Below are 23050 nucleotides of genomic sequence, written 5' to 3' on the forward strand. Positions count from 1 at the left end.
TTTTTTTTTCATCACACAACCAGAATGAATACGGTTCGTTCATTATTGAAAAAACTCGCCTGACCTATTGGATTTGCTGTTGAGGTCGACCCAAGTGGCTTATGAGAACGCCGAAGGTCCCTTGGCTTGGCGTTTGCAAAGTTATTTTTTCCATACGCTAAACCGCTTGCCATTTCAACGCAAATGAAGAGTTAAGTTCAAGTGTTGCGCCCGCTAGCGCTGGTAATTTGAGACGGGAATAAATCGTCAAGCATCGTTAATCGATCGAATATTCGCATGCCAACTTCTAGCCATGAACCATGGGAGGGGATTGTCGAAGCACAATGACCTCCGGATGAAATTGAAAGGCCGAGTCCAGCAATCATGCTAACTGGATCATCGCTTTGTGCTAAGAACTGTTGAAATTAAAAATAGACCTGTGCTTGCCAATTAAAACGAACAGGCTAGAAACAAAGTGCTGCCGTTAGCACGATTAAGCTCCGCTCAACTCCTAGCAAAGAGGAGCACAACTAATCAGTGGTTTCATAAAACTGGTACAGTGAAACAAAAACTCTCTGATTTGTTTGTAGCTTCATGTACAATTCATTGCTACGACCTTCTGAAAACGCTTAACATGGGAACTGCGACCATATGACGAGGTACGCACGTGTGCCATATACATTACACACTGGTAACGCTTTGGTGACGTGTTATCACCCAGTTTTGCAATCATTATGACCTCAATGCCAGTACCTCGGTTCGAGGGTGGGTGCAAATGAATTCCATGACGTCCGATCCGAACACGCACAGTGCCGCTCTCCAGCGTTAAGTGAAACCGCAGCGCGCTATTCCCCGCGTCATCAAGCTTTTTCCTAAAAGCAGTCACTGTACCATAACATTGCGAATGACGTCACCTCCTGCCGCCTTTCCTACTTGGAAGAAGCACGAATCATCGGAAGGTTGGTGGCCAGTCATGTGCGACACATTCGCATTTAGAGCGCGCACTGCCGGAAGCAACTGCTTCGTGAACCGCTCCCAAACCCAGACACAGGCAGTTCGTCTCCTGTACATTTCATTTCCCTGTCGGCTAAGTTCAGTCAGCCTCGCGGACAGAACAATACGCATTCGACCGCCTTCGCTAAGTGGACGATAAACTGGATCAGAGCAGAGCACACTGCGTGGTGTACACTTGCGGAAAGCTATCGACGTCCGCCTGCCCATCAGGTGCGTCAGAGTCTGCCTTCACTCTGGCGTCATGCTAGCTCGCGTACGGATGGATGAAAATTTACGTAGCAAAGAAATTGTTAATTAGTGAACAAGTTTGATAGCATCGATAAGCGGGCGGATAGCTGTAGTGCGTACAACCGGTACCCCCAAACACCGTGCCGCACGGTCGGGGTTGAAATGTTTGTCTACCATTTTTTGAAAACAAACACTGTGCCCGAGTGTCCCCATCCGTGTGGAACCGGTATAGACGAATGCTTTGGGCACGACGAAGCGGAAGAAAATGTGTGTCAATGAATGGCGTTTAGATGCGTTTTAGCAGCACGAAAATTGATACGACAAACTTGATAACAGTTTGGTACACGGAGGAGAATAATAACTTCTTTTTTGGATGTCCAACCGATCAAACATGATGGTTTTTGTTTTTAATCATAATAATTAAATTATTGTTTATTATGAAGATACTACACAACAACACAAGCTCGTTTGTAGCGCTAAATACAGTGTTTGCCCAGTCACTTTCGAATGTGCACATAATTATTCACCGCCTCTAAAATGTTTTCCAATAACTATCAGATGGTGTATTTATTTCATAATAAAATTTCAACTGTTACACATGATTTTCAACACATCATAAAGAACTGTCTCCAGCTGTACTGAACTCAATCCAGCTTAAGTCGTGTTAGAAATAAAAAAAATATTTTTATGCAAATGAAATATCAGATTGATTTGGATAAACATGTTACACACGGTGAATAACAATTTTTAAATCCGAAAGTAAAAACCCTGTAATACAGGGTTTTCCAAGTCACTTTCGCATGTGCACATAACTATTCACGGAATCCAAGATGTTTTCCAACAACTTTCAGATGGTGTATTTGCTTCACAATAAAATTTCAGTTTCGACACTTGATTTTCAACACATAACAAAGAACTGTCAAACTCAATCCAGGTTGGGTCGTGTTGGAAATCATGCTGAAGAAATTAAAAATTATTATGATGAAAATGAAATATCAGATTGATGTGAAACCCCCTGTAATATCAAAAGCATTTTTCATAGCAAAGCAATTTTAACGTAAAAGTAAAACTATTTTGTAAAAAAAGACTTGTTGAATTGAAAATGTTGTCGATTTTCAACGGTCAATGAGGTCCCACATGAGGACACAGACTGAAAATGTGAAAATTCTAATGTAATTCCTAAAACCTACTCGTGACAGTTTTTTGAACAGCTTCTCAATGCTCGCGAAAATAAAAACCATAAGACAAAAGGCTAGCTCAAACTCCTAGCCCACATATATCGTCCAAACGCCAGAGTGCGTGACATACCTCACTAATCAAACGCCGGAGGAACATAATAGAGCCCGGAGCGGGGGGTCACTACTTTTTTCACGAAACCGTCCAGAAATAGGTCTCATTTCTCAACACACCTGCGTCTCGTTAACTCGTGGACCGACCGCGCGCATCAATCCTCACACTGACCAGCAACACACACCACCATTGCTTTTTTTTACTTGCACGTGAATAGAAAGTCGAAAAAAGAATGATTTCCTTCGGCCACTCTCGTGGATAATGGTGAAAAATAATGCTACCGTCGATCGCACCAAACGCACAGGGAAACGAGATGGAAGGCAGAATGCAGGGCGCGGGAGGCTTCTAGAAAGCGATCTTCAAGAGATAGAAAAATACTAAGGAAACGTTTAGTGTTCTATTTCCTACATGAGGCGGGCGTCTAACCACATACGCGCGCGGTTGGATTAGGAGCGGGGGAGTGCGATTGGATAGATGAAAGACTTGGAAGAAATTCGAAACTTTATCGGTAATGACCCTCTTTAGGTAATAGGACACCTTTCATCAAACGACCAGTTAAACCAGGAACCGTTGTTGTACAATACGCATGAACGGCTACTTTTACTAACGTTACAAATGCGTACTATCGAAACCTTAGTTGTAACATAGCGGACAGCTTCTGGTTTAACTTTTGTTACTGAGAAAAATATAAATCAGTATAATTTTCTCTTGCATCATTTCAATATTGGAACAAACTTTCACACTTGGGAGTTATCGTAGATTATGTAAAATGGATGATTGCTAGCACAGAGAGAACGAGACAGCTTGACGTTCATTTGTGACTTGAGCTTTTCCCGTTTAAGAATAGCACCAGAATCAACTCTATACGTGAAATTGAGGAGAATGTTGCCATGGAATTCAATCAATATTGGCTTCACATACAATTATGTTCATATTTGATTATTTAAATGTCATTGAAAAGAATCAATATAATTAAGCTGATTCAAATATTTGAAATGATTTCAGTGATTTTCGTATTAATTTCAAGAAGGTTAAGAATTTACAATCGTGACAGAAAAGAAGTAGTTGCTTCTCCAAATGCTGCTTAAAGCTGTTTATCAGACCTACAAATAAAACGATCCTAAATTGACGTTGATTTTGAGTTGATAAAAAACATTGACAAAATAATGTGATGTTATGACATTACACCGATAATATACAAATACATTGTGAGCAGCAGCATGTGTAATTCCGTATATAAACGAACGCTATGCACGAAAGATCAAACTCACCACCGTCCTCCATATCCCATCGCTACAAACACCAAAAATATACCGGTTGGCATAATCAAATAGCTACCGTTCATGCAATGCTATTTTAGCATCCTTCAAACTCAATAGCAAAGCAACGGCACAACAACAAAAACCCCCAAAAAAAATAGAAACAAAACATTTATCGATTCATGCCATGGCCACGTTTTCATACTATCTGAAAACTATTACGTCAACCGCGTGCACTGGAAACGCGTGGTGCCGTTCTGCGACATTTTCAACACACGGCCGCGCGGTCGTGCGGAAACATGTGCTCGCTCACAGATCAAACCAGCACAAGCGCATAAACAAAGCACATAAACAACTGCATTGTGCCCGGCATATGTTTCGCATTGCCTCCAAACTGTCCCCACCATTATCATCATCACGTCACACCACTAACGTACATCATCATCACAACACATGGCGCGGAAAACAGAGTTTTGAAACATTCCAACCAGCAAATGTCTGAACCTTATCGAACTGGATCAAATGGGTGTGTTTTTGGTTGCGCTTTAGATCTATTTGAACGTTTTTCAGCCACAGTAGCATCATGCACTCGCTCGTTGTGAACGTGCAAATCAGCATATTGCGAACACCGACACAAACAGATAAACGGGCCAGAAATGCATCCATGCAGAACTCAGATCCAGATCCAACGTTCGGTGGGTGTTTTGATTCTTCGGGTGTGAAAAATACGTCTAAAACGAGTAAAACTATGAACGCACTGAAATGGAAGTAAGCAATATACAAGTGTCATCACGTGCGACAAAGGCTCGATCAACAGCACAGACCGATAATCGATTGCCCAACAGCGATCCGAAAAGGAAGTGAAAGCCTTTTCCATATACTGAAAGTTTACACATTTGGAACGTAGCGATTTGTCGAGTTCAGTTAATTAAAAGAGCGTTTATAGGAAACTTTAACACCTTCCACCTTTTTTGCCACACACACAATCGATGAGTTCGTAACACTATTAAGGTTAATGACCCTTTGTGCTAATGTGTTTTGCGTGCTTTTGCATTTTGATTTAATTTATAGGTTTGATGGTTTCTCATTTCAAACGATACATTTTTTTATGACTGATGATGATTTTTAATGGCGGGTTAGGGCGTTGATCTTTAGTAAATAGTAATTGAATAATTTTCGGCTTGATAGAGTGTTATGGTATACAACAATTCATATCGCATTAGCAAAATAGATAATGACCATATTATTGCTAATGCTTCCTCCAAGCGAAATGTATGAAAAGGTTAATGACATGACCTTAAAACATGCCTACCAAGTTTACCATAAAGAATTAAAAGCCATATGAATTAGGATAGTTGCATGGCCCTATCTTGCCATCGTTCTAACGCAACAGAAGTCTTGAGTTGTGAAAATGTTGTTATATTAAAATACGATATACAAGCAATCAATTAGTAAATATTTTTACATTTTCAAGTTAAGAATGACAATAAAACAATCAAATAGCTTACCACTGAGCTAAAATTAATAAAGGGTTTCTCAGCTGTACTACTACCATAAATTTATCATAATTTGTCGCAATATGTCATAACGTCATACATGTCATACATCGCCACAAACATAAGGAATAAATAATATCATATACCCTTACTTGAAGTTCAGAAAGAACGCTAACTATGTACCAAATGTACTCTAACCATCAGTTTACCTCACTTCAAACTAGTTTGAAACCAAATCTTAAAGTTCAAGTATTTTCAAAAATGTGATTATAAAACATTTAAATTCGAATAACATTGTAATCGTGTTAATGCGATAAAGACATTAAACCCAATAACAGAAAAAATACTTAAAATGGAAAATACAAAATCCTACTTGACAAACAAATCTTCTTAGCGATTCAAATCTTAACTAGGATTCAAAATGACTCGCGCACTATCTCACACAGTAAAAATGCTTGTTAATCTTGGCAATCGTTAAACAATTCGATTACATTACACATACGCATATCTTTTCCAATTTCGAATCTCACAACTCACAGCCTCAAACCACTCATTCAAATATGTCACAGAAATTGTAGCTTACGACAACTCTCCACTGACTGCAACTTCTGCATTACAACTCGCTCTCTGGTGGGACTCCTTCAACTTCCAACCCCCTCATTGGCACATTTTGACACTTCGGAGGAAGAAGCAAAACCACTGCCGGGTGGGATTGGACATTTTTGTGACCGCTGTAGTGTGTATGGGCGCCTCACCAAAATGTCTCTATGATCCACATACTACACACCCACGCAGCACACATTGTTCATCAAAATTTCCCACTTTAGCACACAACGAAGAGGCCGTGGAAAGGGCGGTCGGCGGCCAGCAGCATCATCGTACCGGCATTTTAGGCGAGGCAAAGGCAAATAAAAGCCTCCACCCTCCCCCGGCGTCAACTACCATCAGGATGTCTCTCAAGCGATCCGTGTGCGTGTGTGCAGCAAAAGTGACAAAGCATCAGCAGCGTGCACCTAAGCCATTAGAGAAATAGAGACAGCGGGCGCGGCCACAATGGAAGAAGCGAGGGAAGCGAACAACAACAGTTGCCGACAAGATGAACGAATGCTGAATTATAAATAATGATGAGCAAGCAAATGAGCTGCCCGCCCCGTTTGGTGTTTTTTTTTGTGGTGCGGTTTTTCAGCTTCTAACACTATCGCACATCCCCCACAATCTCACCCACACGACTCGCGCTCAAAATCGTGCTTAAGACACATTCGCGCTGTACCAAATTCAAGCGCACACATATGTATGCGATGACATGGCTCCGGGCGAGGGAAAAGAGAAGCAAAAACGTACCTATAATACACTATTTTGTCGCTGTAAGCACAAAACCATGGGGGGGGGTTCTGCCGTCTTTGACGCTCATAAGACGTTCTTGTTTCATTTCCGCCCGGCGGCGGTGGCGGCAGTCAACCCCACTTTTCACAAAGGGTATGTGTTTCTTCTGCACTGCTTATAGTTCGTTCGTTCTACATACGACAACGTTTTTGCACAGAGATCGATCGGAGGGAACATTCTGGTCGGCGGTTTGGTCCGAGAGCACATCATGTCATAAAATGCGACCTTTTCCCGGGGAACCGTCGTCGGTCTCGAAACAAAGCTACAAGGATACAATGCTGACATTTGCTTCGATAAGAGCGATACTCATACACACACACACACAAACACATACCCTTCACATCCTCAGTCATAATCCTTTCAAACAATCCATTCGCTAATGGAAGAACACACTCTCTTTTAGAACCGATTTTGGCCCTGCCTTTATCCGTTTTCCTGCTCTACAACAGCGCAGGCTAGATCAAGAGAAATCCCTCAGCTTCATGTGTGTATGTTTGTGTTCATGTGTGTGTGTTTATGTGTATGTAGGGCGCCGTCGTTTCGAGTGCGCGCCTGGGGAGCAGTTGAGAAAAGTCATCTGCCACCCCAGGGGGTCGGTCTCTCCGGGTACATTGACGGGACGTACTCCGCTACAGGGAGGAAACAAGGTGCGCCGTCGAAATCTCATCATCTCATCGCTCATGACGTCATTCGATCCCCTTGACCGAAAAACTGTCATCCGCTGTTGTTCGTACACACAAGAGGTTTTTGATGCTAGCAAACCACCACCACCACCACCTGCCTATCTACAAGCATCGCCACACCACCACCAACCGGGTGATTCAGTCTACGAGCCCAGCAGCAGCTGCTGGATGCCGCCATCCCCATTTCGAAGCTTGGGCAAGCTTCCAAACCCGTCTCTCACGTCATATGAGCTCACACACTCCGGAGCAAGTGCCGCAATCTAGGACGGGAATATGTATCGTCTCTCTTCGCGCGAGAAAATGAGCAAATGAGGAAAATCACCACCTCACATCGTAGAGAGGCGCAGGCGAAAATTGTGAGAACTTATGAGAAAAGAGCTGGTGAGAAGTGGCGCACCTCTTCAAGATCGCTACGGTTTGGACTAGAACCCTTCCTCTCTCATCTCACCCATTGCAAGGGAAGAGATGAGTTCTCGGACACAGCGGACGAGAGAGAGAGAGAGCATATCTGTTCAACATCTTTCTCAAGAGGACGAGTACGCAGAGTTGAGATAAGATTATTTCATATCTGAGGTGAGAAGATCGATTTGATATCTAATGGTGAGAAAAGTGTTGATGCTGAGGGAGACAACACACTCACTCGCTCGATGAGAATGTCAACAAATGAGAAAACGTGAAAAGTGTGGAAATGTTGCTTATATTCCCCTCGTCAGATACGTTTTCTCTTTCTTTCTGGAATACTGATTTTCGGCAGGCTTATGATGATCGTAATAATAAAATAAAAAGACCCCGAGCAGGAAACTAGGCCAGTATTATCATTTTTTTCACATTCCAAATTGAGGACAATCGTTAGATTGGCCCTGGATGGTGAATCATATGCTGTCTGCTGATGCTCTTTATCGGTACTTTTAAATAGTAATGTGTGTGCATTCCAACTGTACATACCAATGTCCATACTTAAAAGTACTTCCTTTCCTTGCCATTTATAATCACAACACATGGGATTGATTTTAAATTGACTCATTGACTAGTAACAACCACCAATAAAAGATACGAATGTAGCCGACAACTAAAGCCTCTGTAAATCGACAACACCACCCAGTAACCTCAACGTTTATAATATTTCCTGTAATAATCTTAGAATGTGTCTCCTTGTACACGTTAAAATTACATTAGCCCGGCACCAGCTCATTGCTATTATGGCCCATGCCAACTCTTTTAATAAACGATATATGAGCAGGGACCCTTTCCGTTTTAAGTTCGTAGGCTGAAATTTCAGCCTGTCAGCCTGTCAGCTGCCAGGTCTTCAGCAGGCAAATTTCAGCCTGTCTGCTGTTTGTATTGTATAGTAGTTTTCGAGCAGCTATCTAAGTGCTTGTTGTCTATCTCAAGAAAGCTTGTTTTAACAAAAAAATTCACCCATCCTGTCAAAAAATGATATTCAAATTTGGTTATAAAAACATGCTATGAGACCATCTGGACTACATACACTTTGATTCTGGATTCCATCACTAGATCACTTTAATGCACCTTGGGGTAAATGTAAACACCACCTTGTTTTGCCATTTTTCGAGCAGCTATCTAAGTGGGTATAATATACACGTGGGCTTATCCCAAGGTGTATGAATTTAGAAGGCTGTTTTTTATCGCTTCTTCTATTTTAAGAGTATGTTAAGTATTCGTCAAGTCTCAAGAAAGCTTGTTTTAACAAAAAAATTCACCCATCCTGGTAAAAAGTGGTATTCTAATTTGGTTATAAAACATGCTATGAGACCATCTGGACTACATATACTTTGATTCTGGATTCCATCACTAGATCACTTTAATGCACCTTGGGGTAAATGTAAACACCACCTTGTTTTGCCATTTTTCGAGCAGGTACTCGAATCTAATTCTAGCTTTGAGGCTAGAATAATCTAGACTGAAAATTGCAGGCTAGTTTTATGTGTGGTTTTGTACGGAGTGTTTACATGATTTCAGTCTCCAACTGTCAAACTCCATACAAAAAACTGACTAGAATCGTGAAGGGCCCCAATTTTGGGAATAAAATCTACCTTCATTGTTGATATTCATCAGATGTTTAAAGTAAAATCCTTAAAATGGATGGACACTAATTCCACCCTGACGGCACAAAAAAGCATCAACAATAGTGCTACTCCATGCGTTTAACAAAACTATCACGCATGTAGCCACATCTTTTCTTCATAAAACGTGTCACGGTGGAGGTTTGCTATGAACACATACACACACACATTCAAACACATGCTCACGCACACACCCTAAAATATCAATGCCCATTTGACCGTGGCGGGGTAACATGATGGATATGGGGATGACGGCGGTTTCTGCCCATGTTGGGACGGCTCCTCGCTTGGCGCTCTTCGCATCATTATTCTTTTTTTGGCAGCTTCAATGCCAACTGCTTTTGCGTGTGCAGAACCACGAACGGAACACAATTTATTGTGAGCCGCCATCGTCATTTTGATCAAATATAAAATCAACCACACCACACGCACCTTTACACCACCATTATGTAATCTAAAGGGTATAGAAAAGAAAGCTAGATATGAGCGTACCTCGACGTCCACACTTCCACTATATACAAGGCAAACACACATAGGATTGTCCGATATGGGTTTGGGGATTTTTGGAGCGAGTCAGAGCCCAGATAGCTTATTTCCTGCTATTTTGTTCCTACCATTAGCTTCTTCCATTCCTATTCAAACGTATCTCAATTTCAGTAGTCTAAAAATGTAATCGCCACAATGGGGCACAATTAAATACAAATCATTTCACTTGAAAATCACAACCAAAATTAGTTCACTGGGGCAGCGCTTTGTCAGCGATCGAACGAGCCAATCAAGATTGTATTTTCGTTTTCGGTGCCATGTCGTCTGTTATATGAAACTACCATTCACTACACACATACAAATTGTTGTTAAATGAAGAATTTGTTTAATTTACATTGGTATCGTTTAACAAATATCGAAAAAAAAGAAAATCCAATCCAATTTTAACAAAAATGTTAAACAATATTTTATGATACAACATACAGTGAATATACAAGAGCATTCTGGACAATTCAAATATCTTGTTGTTTTTGATATTTCAATATTTGGATGAAAGCAATAAATTTTACATTTTGATCCATTTTGGAAAAAATTTGAAATTAATTATGACCGAAAATTTGCAATATTCAAAATACTATGCAAGAGAAAAAAGATACTTGAGCTCCAATAATGTTCGGAATTGAATTGTGCCTTTTGTGAAGCTTTTGGAAGCATCTGACAGCCAAGGTACCGTGTTGCTTCGAATTAATGATAATTAAGATATTTTTGGCATGAAATAGTTTCTTACAAATTCAAAATTAATAGGTCATACCTCTGCATAATTGACTTAAGTGAAGCAAACCTTCCAAATTAAAAAAAATAAGATCATCAATCCATTCGTCTAATCTACCTTCATACATCGTTGTTTTTATGCTATTATCACTGTCATTTTTGTACTATTAATCACAATTCTGGAATTTTAAACAAGATAAAACGTCTTGCTTCGAATTCACTGTTATTTTCACGTAGATAACTATATTAGATTACAATGTACTTCAATACTTCAATGTACGAGATTAATATGAATTATCGAAGAAATTGCATTGGAGTCGGATTGAAACGAAACTACCTCGTATAAAATATTGATTTATGGTGACATCAGGACCCACCATGGGTTAGACACATTTGATTGTAGTACATCATGGCATTCACGAAAAATTAAAAATCCACTTGGCCTGGAGCAGAATATGATAAAATTCAAGAAAAATATGAGGAATGCCCGAAGTTTAAAGCTATACGTAGTATTACCTTCAATTGTTTAATCAACATATGTAGGTATCGAACTACACCGACAAATAACTGCTTCCAACCATGTTTTTCTTTATTTGTCGAAGAAATGCTTTTTTCTAAGCGTGTTTGTTTTGTTTGGTCGAAGTTGTCTGACCATGCCCCTTTCTACTACTCTATAGTAGACAGACCGCAGCCTAATAGCAGCAAGCTACTGTGTACTCTAACACACTCTGAGTGTTGCTTTCTCTCACCTAATCGCAATCCGTCTGCTAATCAAAAATTAATCTCTATTAGCTTCTGACTCACCTTCTGCCTTTAACGGGCATAACCTCCATCCTACCTCTCTCCCCCTCTACGTGTAATCTACGTTACGGGTTTCAACAGCCCTTTAAAAAAAATCCCATTTTCCTTACGAATTCCTATGCAGGGATCTTAGCAGCTACCGAGAGCGTGCTGTTGTTACTACTCAAATCTAATTAATTCGTTTTCAGGTCAACGATGAAATGGCCAACGGTGTTGTGTGTATGCTGCGGAGTCAAGCTGTTGGAAAAAAAGCTACGACACACCCTTTTACCCCCACACGACTACTGCCCCACTGGACATACCGCTACGGATACCGGCAAAATCCATATGGCCGTGCGCGTCCAGAGACTGAACCATCCATCGCCCGTCGACAAACCTCACTCTTTAAACCTATTACCTACCCGAGCAGAAAAGAAAATGCACAGACGGGGTAGATGCGTGTGCGCGTGTGTTGTGCGACGTTACCCTGTTGAAAGGGCCGGGAAGGGAAGAAGCTCACACTGGTGGTGCAACTTTTACTGCCGGAACATGCCCGGCGGCGGGCTAGAGTGTGTGTAAACCTGTCCCGTTGCTGCCCGTTGTATCCCGGCAGTCTTTCGAGTTTAATTTTATGATCCACTTGCAGTAGCAGCAGCGTACAACTGATATTGGCTCTGGCTGAGCGGCTGTCGGCATTATACAAAAAAAACTCTACTTCTCTACTTGAAAACCCGCGCACATGCTGTGCAGCAGAGATTAAAACTGTTACCACTAATGCTCTACTGACGACTGCTCCATTTTGCTGCTACAAAAATAGTATCCAAGTCAAGGGAAGGAGCGCTATCGATCGGCTAGAGCGAACGTGTTCAGTGAGTTCGGTTGCATTTTCTAGCCGTGATGTTCTTTTGATTAACGAAAGCCGGTGGTTTGATTTGAGCAAAATGGTAAATAGATTCAGAAACAGGAGTAATTCTGTGTTTAGGAAAGAAGAGCAAATCAATAAAGCATTACGTAGTTCCCATCAATTTTGCATTATCGTCTACTACAGCCCTGGTAGGTTCGTCGTGTACAACGCCCCGCAGAACGTACCAAAAGCGGGGTAATAGTAGGGGGGAAAGGGGGGCACACAACGATTCGATTGTACAAAAATAGGATCAATGTGTATTTCTCCATACGCGCCAAGGTAATGTAACAAACGCGCGCACCTTGAGGGTGCTAAGAGAAAAAGGTTGGCACAAGTGAAAAACGCTCTAACAAGACTACATTTTTTCCAACACAATCGAATCCAAACGCGCATTGAAGAGTTGTTTTTTTAAACCTCCAATGTTTCCTCTCCAAAAAGAAAATTGAGAAAAATGGATTGTAAAAACAGAGGAAAATTCCATTCCTATACCACCTTGCACTGGATGGAATGTTACCGCCTCCGCGCGTAAGAAAAACTCGAATCCACCGAAAGCCGCAAACGAAAAATACAACGAATCCTATCCTGAAGCGTACAGAGCAGACAAAGCGAGAGAGCGAGAGAGAGAGAGAGAGAGAGAGAGAGAGAGAAAGACAATATAAAAAAAAGAAGCAGAATACTCAGTCGGTGGTGGTTCGATACACTGCTACGAGAAAAAAAAGTGTACTAAACCTTAACCAGAAACGTCTTTGCCGACAATGTTCTCTTTCTCTCACTCTCTTTTCTCGCTTTTCAGCATCTTCACCGGTCGTTTTAGAAACTGCTGCCACCTGCTGCTACTAACTACACTGAAGTCCAACCATTTCCACTAATCCCAACACTATCCAGCTTTAGTTTACATGGGGAGCTTCAGTGTTGGGATTCGCCTTTTTGGTCACACCATTTTTGCACTTTTTTACACAGCACAATAAGCATGTGCTGCTGCTGTTATCGTCAGCTTGTCGGCGGTTCGCTTAATGATCCACTACCGCCGAGCAGTACTAACGAATACAAAAATTAAAAAAAAAACGGCACATAAACTTGACAACTATATTGCCAGCCCACCAACAGGGCAACCAACAACAGGGCAGCCTACAGTGGCCATTTCAGTAGAAGATACTCCCCAAGATTGGGGGTTTGTTCATGCAAAATCGTTCGAACCATAACGTTGAAACAAAAAGAAAAATAGTACACTTTATCGTTTTTTTCGCCCGTCACGAGAAAAAGAACGATGATGTAAACATCATAGCTTGAAACCAGCAGGTCCATCATCTTGCCAGGGTGATCGATCCGTCGCTTGACAGCGGTCATTTCTCGCTTTCAAATTGCAAACCACGCACCGACGGCGACGACTAAGAAGGGGCAAGCAAAAGAACACACATAATTACGACACACACTGTAGAATTGTAGCCCCACCACCGGCCATTCCATGCAAACATTCTGGCGAAAATTCAATTTTTCAATCCGCCTGCAGCACCTGTCAAACCCGTTCGCTGAAAGACATGTGAAAATCTAAACAGCGTGATCGAAACATCATTTAGCACTGGTGCGCAGCAAGATGTTTTGGCTAAGCAGCAGCAGCAACAGCAGCAGCACATTGACAGGAGAATGTTTAACCCTAGACATCGTCTCACAGTTGCAGACGCACACACACACACACCCGCTATACCCAGAGCTAAAAGATATAATTTTGTTAATAATCTCATTTCACCCTTTTTTTGTTGCTGCTCCCCTTATGTCACGGTACGCTTTTTAGCTATTTAAGTTGTCAATAAAACAATTGTCTAGATCTCACGCATATTGAGCCGCTGGGTGTGTACATGCAATTACTGTTTTTTTTCTAGATCGATTCGAATAATTAGCGATTGATTTGGATCATGACCTCACCGTTTACTGATTCTCCTGACCGATGTCGGTCCGGGTCGGTTCAACGACTGACCTTTCTAGGTCGAACAGACAATATGTACGTATGTGCAGCGATTCCGGTTCCGTATCAGTTCTTAAGCACCCATCCTACGGCTTCACCCTTATCAGGAATCGGCCCTCTTCTTACGGCGGCCCCTATCCCCCGTATGCTGTTTAATCTTCTATCAATAATCTGACAGCAAGCATCTAGGAACGATTTATCTCGTTAGATCTTTGAGAACTCCTTCGTCGCTGGGAAAAACAATAGAAGGCACGGGACTGATTGTCATCACTATGTCTATGGTCGTTGATATTTGATCTGCTTGCGATGATCTTCCTCGCCCCCTAGAGAACGATGATGGAAATGAGGAAGAAGTTCAAGCTCAGTTCACACCGTTCTTCACCGTTCAGAAGGGAAGGTCAACAACTTGTTCGATGATGTGGCATTCACAACATGTCGAGATCTTGCGTGTTATCAGTTCAACTCAACATACCCATAGTTTAGTGTGCTTTCCACTAAAGACCCTTAGGACCACCAATTTCTTCCAGTGCATGCACACTCACTCCTTCACCCTGAGCGTGACTATGATTCTCTCCCCTTTTCATATCACGCACATACACACAGGCAGAGTAGAGTGCGTTCAGTCTTATCTGGTTGGCTTTCTCTCGTTCATTCACTTCCTATGTGTGCCGCCCGATGGGGAGTGGAGCCTATCCGCCACAAAAAGTAACAATCACAAACAACTCCACCAACAACACAGCAATGCTTCAATAACCCAACTTATCAGGAGACCTCGGCCCGTTGTGTTTACCCATTGCCGATTCGAACGGGTTGCAGCGAGACGCACAGCGTTATCTTTAGGCGAGCGTCTACAAAATTATGGCATTGTTGTACATAGGAATGCCTTTTGAAGTTGATGCTTTAAAAAGAGGGGATAAAAGGCTTTGGTTGCGATGGTTAGCATCGACAATGCTCGAATATTTTACGAGATAATGGCAAACAAACGACCATCACATCAAATGACAGATATACTTTGACATGCTTAATGATTTTTACAGCTAGTATGTAAGTAACGATATTTCAGATCAATTTTGCAATTGAAAATTGTTGTATAATAACTGTATATTTAATAATCTTGGTTTTAAAGTGGGTTTTGAAGCGTTTGAGACAAAATGCTTTTTTGTTTGATCAATTGGACAGTTATTTTGATTTGAGTGTTGTGCTAATTATTACATCCTCTAAATTTCAAATTGAAAAAGATCTTTAAGTCAATTCTAACAGGAAAACTGCAAGTAATCAGCTTGCTAGACCAATTAACTATTCTTCATCTGTGAACAATGTTTTATGAACTTGCAACAATTTAATATTCTCTTAGTGCACCACACAATCAAAAAACAATGGAAAGACACAGTTCCCATCGCGAAGCGTCTTGAAAGCGGTTACATTAGACAATCGCAATCACGCAACACCAAGACAAAAGGGCATATTGTTCAAATGAGCACCTACAATTATGAAAGACAATATCACAAGATAGAAGGCAACACAAAAAAAACTCATTTGATGATAAATGCGCAACCAAATTGTAATCAAAGATAACGAGGAATTTTAGAATACGTGTACTTTTGAACCAGCAAGCGTTATGGTGGCCCCGTAGTTAAGTCGTCAAGACGTACGACCTAAAATCCATACGTGTCATTAGGTTCGAATCTCGTATGGACCGTGTCCTTCACCGTTATTTGGAGGATTTCAACTAATTTTCCATGTGTAAAAACCAATGAGTCACAGATTGCTGGTCCATAAAAGAAGCTTTTATACTTCGACAGTGACCTACAACTAAGGTTGCTCTCCAAATAAGTAGAAATTTTGAATTATTGCTTGAAAAGCTTCAACAATTCTAAGTTTTCGCAGGCTCAATATTATTTCAGTCGCAGATATCCAATCCCATTAGTGGCTTAAGTAGGCCTAGACTAGTGTTGGGAATTTCGTTAAAAAAAAGGAACGGAACGGAACTAGTTCATTTTTCAAAAAGAACGGAACGTGAACCTGGGGTGCAAAAGAACCGACCCAGAGCTTAGAAGCCAAACTGTCATCCAGAGGGGGGGGGGGAGATTTTGTTACTTGTTACAGGATATGAAAAGGCGTTTCTTCATTCTGAAATCATATCTGACACCAAATCTAGATGGGTTCAACCTATGCCCAATAAGCTGTACCAGCTGTACTAATATAAAGCATCAAAGCCTTCCCGTACCACTAATAGGCTTGGCTATCAGTAACTTATTAAATGCCGATAGCAGGATAATCATCCCAGCGTATGGGGGCACGATCCATTCGAGGCTTTTACCCATGCCGATGTTATTGAGTGGTACGAGTTGATGATTGTATCACGAGATTGACTTATTATTTGAATTTCACTTACTATTTAAAACAAATAGTTTTTTTTTCACATAAATCGTTTACAAGATCACGGCACTCAAACGGTTGTCGAATGGAACAGAATGCTTCGAATCGAATGGCCAAATATTGGAATCATGCCGAGTGCCAAGATCAAGTGGATATCGTGGCATAAAAAATAAATACATTTTACTTTTCGTTGTTCATACTCGCTTATTATAATACATCTTTTCCAACCCGTTCTGCCATATGAGTACAGATTTTAATTTTATAATAGTTATTTGTCTAGTTAAGACAAGCTAAATTATAACAAAAAGTATAATAAATGTTACAAATTGCACCATAATACCAAATGCAACACCATTTTTGGCTTCGCTTATCATGATTTTTATAAACGATACGCGACGAAGTGCGATGAATATTCCTGTGAGCATGAGAGAGTGCACAGGCAACACATACTGTGTGAGAGAAAAAGTGAACAGTTATCTTGCACGCAGCAAGCAACAGCCGGACAAAACCGGTTTTTTTCAAAGAACGGAACGCACGAACGATAGCACCTTGCTAACAATATTGAAGCGGCAAAGACTGGAACGGAACGGAGTGAACGGAAAGAACGAATTGAACGGAACGGAATGAACGGAAAGAACGAAATGAACGGAACGGAACGGAATGAACGGAATGAACGGAAAGAACGGAAAGAACGGAATGAACGGAACGGAACGATGTTGTATAAAGGATCGGAACGGAACGGCCTACATAAAGAACGGAACTTTTTTACTAGGTTCGGACCGGAACGGCCAACACTAGCCTAGACCGACTAAGGTTATGGCGCCAAATAAGACGAAAAGGAAGAACAACAATGTCATCAACATCCTAATATGCACAAAGAAATAATCTATTATGATTTTTATGCATATTAAAACTATTCATCTTTTAATGTCATCAGCAAACATTCAGAGAATCTTCAGCTGGACATGGACAAGTGTGGCTTTTCTCGACGTTTAAAATCGATACTCGTTGGCACACTTCTGCTTCGGGGAACAATTAAGCAAGTTGCTCTTGTGTCAGAGGACATACTACACATGCAATATATCAAGAGCTAGAAGAGCATACATTGGTGTCCTCAATATTATTCAAAATATAAAGAACATACTATAAATTTGCTTGATATGATTGCAACTGCTTCAATCTCCTCAATGTTGAATTATATAATAAAAAGGTTGCCTTTTATTATTAAATAATAATTACAATAAAGCATCATGCTCTTGCATTCTCTGACAGTAAAATCGGGAAAAATTTTGATTTAGGTAACCCGCTCAAAAATTGAAAACTTTTACCGCACAGTGAGAAAATGAGTTCCTCGCAAGCAGAAACCTGAAGTGAAGGAAAATCCAAAAGTGCAAAAACAATATCCCAGCTTAGTGAGAGCAATATACACATCTCACGGGTGAGCATGCCGCTTCTCGACATACGTTTAACTGAGCAACGACGAAGGCAAGTTCTTCGTGCATTTGAACGCTCCCGACCCGCTTTTGGGTCACCTTTTCTCACCAACATACACACACACGCACACTTCCCAGCGACGTTTGATTTTGCTGCTACGGCTCACCACTAGCCAGTCGGAAAGAAAATCGATTTTTCACAAATAATTATGTAAAACCGACCGTATCTCAATAAGCATGGACTATTTGCGCTATGATTTAGGGATGGTTCAATGCACAAAGAGCGATGCAATAATGCTGCATACTGCTAATTTTTGTTGCTTAACTAACATGCGATCCCTCTCAACCTTTTACACTTCAACTTTTACACGCGCACACTTACCTCAATTTTGCTTCTGAAGTTTACGAACTTATTCGCCACAATACAGCCGACTTCTAACAACAACAAACTTCCGCCCTTTCGGTCCGGCACTGGATCTCCAAAACGGGGAAGCAACAGTAGTAGTAGTAGTAGTAGTAGTAGTAGTACACACCTTAACACACAATTGCTTCCAACAGCACGAGATAATAGCACACCGGCGGCACATACACAGCACACCCAGTTACCACAACCTCCGGTGGTAGTGACGTGAGATATTTTCACACCGTGTTTTCCCCCGTTGCACGTTATTATATATAATACTATCTATAATTGGCCCGGTCGTAAAATGAAAAGCCACCAGCAGCCGAATCCACTTCCGGAGGGAGGGTCGAGCGAAGGCCCTACTGCGCGGAAAATCAATTGGCGGAAGAGATTCACGGGCGCACACCACAACGCACACGTATACATACACAAACAGCTACACAAACACGACACTAAACGCGTGCACAGGCACACACGCACACACCATCCCGTCGGTGAGCGCACACTGTCACAACAACACCAACGAAGCTAGAGCTGGAGGAGGATGTGTGCTGCAGCAGCTGTGTGCACGTGCGGGCACCGTACGTGCTTTCTTCAGGTGATCGGTGATGGTGGTCGTTCGCACAATTCCTAACGGTTCGGTGTTTCTGCGGCTGGCTATAATAGAGAAAGATAGAGACCAATAAGCAACCAAAAGGATAGACACACAACACTGACTGGATACGGAACCACTGGCTGACTCAACTGACACACATACGCAAGGGCGAGTGCAAGTCACTGTGAAGGGGAGGCTTGACATAACCAATCGATGCCTACTACACTTCAATGTACTTCAGTGTCTCAGATGACGCGGACCTCTGTTGTTCTGTCAACACTTGCCAAGAGCATGTTGTTGAAGGAATATTTCATCCAATTTCTAAATTACAACCTATCGTCAGATATCTACCGAAGCAGAGTGTACTTAGCAAGAATAAACCAAATATCTACTGTTTCGGGTATCTACTATTCAATAAAACGATGTCTCCAATGTCACAGGTGATGAATACTTAGAATGTCCTGCCAGGAGGATGACGCTTATTGTCAGATATTCCGTCCAATTTGTAGTCTAAACAACATCTAAAGATATCTGCCGAGTCCTCGACTTAGTAGTACTTGAAGAGATCTACTAATAGGAGGAAACTTATTACTGGAAGAGATTGCTTCCGGAACCATGGCAAACGAACAGCTCAGTTTGTTCCACATGCCACAGCAACAAAAACGTCACTCTATTGCTTCCAACACACTCACACACACAGATTTAACATATACACTACCGACCACCAACTCTCTTTTATCTAACTGCAATCATTCCCTCTCAAGCGCTCTCTTTTCCAACTTCCAATGGACCGTCGTCGTTTTGATGCATGTGCCACTTTTAATCACTACGCCCGAGTCGTTGCCTCCATTTTTGAGGTATTTTCACGTCAAAACTACACATCCAATCCCTGGCCCTATGTAACCGATATGCTCTCTGGATCTTTAATCAACACTGAACACCACTACTCCACGCCTCCGGCAAGGATAGGCCGTACATGTGGCTAGAGTGGAGATTGTGTAACACACCAAGCACCATGGATCAATGGACGAAAGTCCATCCTTGGGAATCGTCCCTGCTACCTTTCCTAACGTCCAAATAGAGGAAGGAGCGAGGTGGATAAAAAAAAGATAAAAAAGAACAAAAAAAACAAAGTGGCCACCTTAATCAACGAACCAGCCCACGCACACACACACACTCCGGCCGCACCAACGTTGTGAGGAAAACTGACGAGTGACCCCTTCAGTACCGTCGCACGGCCAACACATCATATCCTTTCTCTCGTAATTTTCTCGGGAAAATTCTTGCTCGGACACACTCAAAAAATAGGGAGGAAAACCCACCATGTGGCGAGAGATAGGTTCTACTCTCCAGCACGCGGGGGCGAGCAAATCCTCTCGCGACTGTACAAAACGGTATCGCGTTCTGCGGAATTGTTGTTGTGAGTTTTTCCTTGTTGCTGCTTCCTATTCTTTCGTATGTTGACGATGATGATGATGCTGCTTTGTTGGTTGGTTGGCTCCCCCGCGGAAGGTTCTCTCACCACGATGACTACACGATTTGCGGAGTTTTCCCAAAAGCTTTTGCTCAATTATCTCTGGCGATTTTTATTTCACACTCTCACGCTGAGAGACTCAATTTTCTTCTCTATCCGTACAAACATACGGTTTCCGCACGTCAAAAATTTTCCACCTTTCCTTTGGCTAGCGTAGCTCACTCTTGCTCTCGGTCGAACTATTTTAGAGAAAGCCAGCCATATTACACCATTCTCTCCCCTATTGTCCCGTAACACACACGCATGGTCCCCACAGACCCCCTCCTCTTCCCCATTCCTTTCACTTTCTTTCTCCCCCGTTTTCACCGATTTCCCACGCGCTGAGAGTTTTCGATTTTTGCTCCCTTCGCTCTTTGGATGGTCTCTGCGGCTCTTCAACCAAGAAGGCTCTGGATGGGTGAGAAAAATCGACCCACAGCACCAACAACCGAGAAGGTTGGCAAGTCCGTCCGTCCGACTTGATCGTTGTTGGTGAGGAAGTGAGGAAGCGGCGAATGAAAAGCGGCATGTAAGGCGAGCGGGGAGTTCTTGTTCACTCGGTGAGGGAAATTGTGTGAGCTGAGAGCTGGGAAATGCTGTATACCACCACCACCACTGCCACCGCACGACACTCACACACACACACACGTCCACATACAAAACTTATTACATAATTTCTTCCGATGACGAGCATGATTAAAGGCGAAAATGTGACCTTATAGCTATATCAAACACAGCCGCAAGAACATTTCACACACACACACACACGCGTACCGTGCACTTTTACACACTTTCTTTTCGCCTCTCAAAAACGGGACCAAACACATGTGTTTGTGTGTGTCAATCACGGGACATTTTAGTGATTTTCGTACACGATGGTTCAATTTTAATTGTGTGTTCACGCTGGCAGGAAAGGAAGCACAGTCGACTAACTTTCGACCGCCTTTTCCATTGATTCAGGATGGTGGTGGTAGGGTGAGCTATTGCTTCCCCCAAAAACAGCGCGCGATTCTAAATTAAAATTCAACGAAAATGTGCGCGATCATGGCGGCGGCAGTCCGTAGCCAACAGAAGGAAGGAAAGAAAGAAAAACACACATCTACTTTCCACCACGGCTGTGACTGTTGGTCTCCTCAATTGTCGGCGGAGTGTCTAATGTGAACCAGCCGTACCAGCTATATGCTTGTGTTGCGCTCTTAATATAGTCGCCTAATATTGGTTGGTTGTACGCCCCCCCGTCCACCTAGCCTGACCCCCAGAGCTGCGCTCGACCAACCAACCGGTGGAGCACAGGCACGAACCAAAACGTCGATTTTTCTTCTAGTCGTTTTTCCTCCCCACACGCGCGCACACACACACGCACACATCGGTAGTATATGTGATCGATCTGATCGATTTTAGACGAAAATTTTCAACCACTGCCAACACATCACCATCATCATCATCGTCACACCATATCCATCCATGCATTAGCTATTATAGAGCTTTTCCTCGTTCCCTCCCTCCCCCCTCCTACTACCAAATGGACCACACTCACACACACTCACACAAACACACACTCTAATTCCATATTTCAGGGTCACAGAAATTATAGGTTATTGAGCGGTTTTTTTTCCTCGCTCTTCTTGTTCGCTCCCCTGGTGTGTCACTTAGGAGGAGTCAACCAATCGATTGATACCAATAAAGATCATCCCATAGTGTAACGCACCTGTGCTTCACTGCATATGGCGTTCGTATGTGTTTGTGAGTGTGCATAGAATTTGGTGCATGTGTTTCACGCAACACGCAAGAGTTCTTTTTCTGCTCCCTGCTGCTAATTAGCAATTGGTGAAAGTTGCCTCACGAAAATCACCCTTGTCCGAGCGAGCGCCACTAACTATCTAGATATTTTCACCTTGCAGAACGGAAAACTGCCACACACTCAAGCAGACACAGGCACCAACACCACACGGAAAGCGAGACTAGCGCGCGACCACTTGCGGCGAACTTGCAGCGTGTGTGCTCTCGCACTGACAGTGTGCTCCCGAGGCGGTACTGCGCTCACATCACGGGGGCCAATTTCATAAGGGCCATCCGCACCGCCACCCCCACACCCCATTGTGTGTTCGGTGGGAGCGCACTGGGCCATATGTACGATACTCGATATAGAGAAAGAAAGAGCGAGAGAGAACCCCGTCATTCCCAAAAATGTAAGGGTTGCGAAGAGAACTTTCAATGCTCCAATGCATGCTGGGAGAGCGATGGATGTTTCGCGTGCAGATGGTGAACGGAGAGCACACTCGGTGTGCCCTGCAATAAGTGTGCTGAGGGCACGGGGAATAACAACTCAATCTTCCTCAAAACAGCAGTGGTGGCATGTGGTGGGAAAAGCGTGAGAAATAGCTTCACAGGGGGCGCACTTGCTGAA

General features: G+C 42.4%; 1 protein-coding gene across 19 annotated transcripts in view; it reads right to left on the bottom strand.

Moving 5' to 3' along the window:
* The window catches only part of LOC121599005 (plasma membrane calcium-transporting ATPase 1), a 66203-nt gene that overhangs the window by 39001 nt on the left and 4152 nt on the right, over positions 1 to 23050 (bottom strand). For 5 of the 19 annotated variants that reach the window (XM_041926446.1, XM_041926445.1, XM_041926429.1 and 2 more), the window contains exons 1-2: positions 22538 to 22677; positions 18515 to 19192 (exon numbers count right to left, since the gene is read on the bottom strand). The exons of 1 other annotated variant lie outside the window; for it this stretch is intronic. The gene's annotated coding sequence lies outside the window, so the exon portion shown is untranslated. 13 more of the 19 variants (XM_041926448.1, XM_041926447.1, XM_041926451.1 and 10 more) reach the window with 7 other exon arrangements.

This window comes from Anopheles merus, chromosome 3L, assembly GCF_017562075.2.
Source record: "Anopheles merus strain MAF chromosome 3L, AmerM5.1, whole genome shotgun sequence".
In the NCBI taxonomy this organism is placed as follows: domain Eukaryota; kingdom Metazoa; phylum Arthropoda; class Insecta; order Diptera; family Culicidae; genus Anopheles; species Anopheles merus.